This window comes from Ochotona curzoniae, unplaced genomic scaffold, assembly GCF_017591425.1.
Source record: "Ochotona curzoniae isolate NIBS_2020 unplaced genomic scaffold, NIBS_Ocur_1.0 scaffold_4505, whole genome shotgun sequence".
NCBI classification, from domain to species: Eukaryota; Metazoa; Chordata; class Mammalia; order Lagomorpha; family Ochotonidae; genus Ochotona; species Ochotona curzoniae.
Genome location: NW_024467118.1, coordinates 15,259,051 through 15,261,386, shown reverse-complemented (window position 1 = coordinate 15,261,386; position 2,336 = coordinate 15,259,051). Strand labels below are relative to the sequence as shown.

Below are 2,336 nucleotides of genomic sequence, written 5' to 3'. Positions count from 1 at the left end.
GCTACTCCAATTACGATAACAGCTATCATCAATCTGGCCCCTGCCATGTTTCCAATATTGCGATAGGCATCTTACAGACGGCGCTCTTAATTTTCCCAACAACCGCACAGGATTTTATCATCGCTCCCGCCACCGAACAACATGATTCTCGGGAAAGTTTTCTGATTCCACAATCAGATACAGACCATTTTTCCTTCCAAAGCCAATTTTTGCACCTCTTTAATTTTTTCTTAATTGAACCGTGTCAGTCATACAGAGAAGATATTTGCACAGCTCAGTGAGTATTTAAAAGCTCGACACATCCAATGTAATGCTCACTGAGATGAGAAACTAGACCCTAACAGGGCTCTGAACTCCCCCTCCCCACCCCACCCTGCCCCCGGGGCAGCCACTGCTCAGTTTTGTTTTCCAGAATCATAAACTGAAGTCCTTTATTTCAAAAACAAAACAACCAGGCAGAGAAGGGTCTGATTAGAAGGTGACAGCTTTCTTTGCAGCCCCTTCCCGCATACAGGGAAACCAGATGCAGAGAGCACGGAGAAAGACCAAGAGTAAGAAAGAGCGCAGAGTGCTATTTCACCCAGACAGGTGCACTTAGTCACACAACATCAAAGACCTGTGAGCCCCAGGACAAGCTCCGTGTCTCTCCTGGGTCACTTCTCCGCCCCCACATGCCCCACGGTGCAGCAGAACCAAGCAATGTGTTCAGCTACAACAGAACAGGTAGATACGACCTGTCCTGTTACTGCGCTTGTTTCCCGGCAATACTGTGAAAGCAAAGCAAGAAAGCGAGAAAACCCACGCCCTTTGCAAGCCAGCTGGTGCTCATCCCCCCAGGAGTTTCTGCTGTGCCTTGCCCCCAGCTGATCCCATCAGCGAGCGAAGGGGCAGCAGGACAGGTCTGGTCACCTGCACTGGAGCAGAAAGAGAAACTAAATGCAATTTGGGTCACGAGTAGGTTCTGGCACATTTGGCGGGGCCGGGGGGGGGGGGGGTACGTTAAAAAACGTCACGGTGTGTACAGGAGGCAGGTAGAAGGAACAGTCCAACTACTTGGGGGAGAGGAGCTCGCTGTGCTGAGGACAGGGGCACAAGGGGGCCTCCGGGAAGGTGTTGGTTCAGAAGATGCAGGAGACGCTCTGCCCCGTTGCGTTGATGGTGCCTCCGCTGTGTGTGAGCTGGACTCAGTCGCTGCTCCCCAGGCGCCCAGGCCTGGCAGGATGCCCATACAGACTGCAGCAGAGCGACAGCGGATGGAGGGGCCACTTAGACACACAGGGCGCGGCCTCTTGTCCTCTGGGTCTGGTTCCAGTTTTCACACTGTTGCTGCTCTCTGAGCTCAGGCATCACAGCTCCTGCCAACAGCTTCGCTTGTGAGAACGTGTGCTTGCTTTCTCCCGGTTTCCCAGTCCGCTTCTTCTCCACTTCCTCCTTGTTTTCTGAAGAAAGTCCAGCCTTACTAAGGTTACTTCTGTACTCCTTCAGTTCTTTCAGCTCTTCCTCTTTTCACTGTTTTTCTCATAGTTCTTGCTGCCGAGAAACCTTCTCAAGGAAGTTGGTCTCATCTTCATCTAAGCCTCTTACCATGGTTTTGAACTTGGACTGCTCCTCCTACTCCGGCTGCTTCCTGTAGTCTTTCATAGAGACCAGATCTTCCTCTAGATCTTCATCTCTTTGAATTTTCTCCCATTCTTCTTGCCTCCTTTCACACTGTTAGTCTAGTCCTGCCTCTGACACAAACCTCTTTTTGATAACAAGGTTATCTCCTCCATCCCTAACGGAATAATGAGTCTGCTGGAGAATGGTAAGTGCACAAGGATCTTCAGGGATAGCATGCAGTCTGAATCTCTGGTAACAAGGTGCCTATCAGAGAGCAGGAGACTAAGACTCCCTCACCTCGGGGATGCCCACCTGTTGCCACCACTACTGCAGAGGCCACTCACTCCTTCTTAAGAAAAAATAAAGAGAGAGAAGGAAGAAAAAAGAATGCAGGAGACTGCCCTGGCTTTTGAGTGCTTGATGCTTTGCTTGCTTTTATCCTCCATCTGAACTGAAGCTACAAGTCTGTACTCTCACAAGGGCCCTCGTTCATTCAGCACTGCAAGCATGACAGCAGTGTTCTTGCTCATGCCTGTACTGCGTGCCACCTTGTGCATACGTCACAACGCTTTGGGCTTGTGCTCTGGCTGTTGATGGGCATTGGAGCGGGTGCCAACTCTGCCATGGACATCCTAGCATACGTCTGTTGGTGCACTTGTGCCTGCATTCATGCTACATAAGCACCCCGAGGTAGAGCTGCAGGGCCATAAGTGCACCTTATGTCCACCACTAGTAGA

The 2,336-nt window shown here is 50.8% G+C and overlaps 1 pseudogene; it reads right to left on the bottom strand.

Moving 5' to 3' along the window:
* Positions 1–1,049: 1,049 nt before the first annotated feature.
* Positions 1,050–2,200, bottom strand: LOC121146764 (annotated as a pseudogene).
* Between the last annotated feature and the right edge of the window lie 136 nt (positions 2,201–2,336).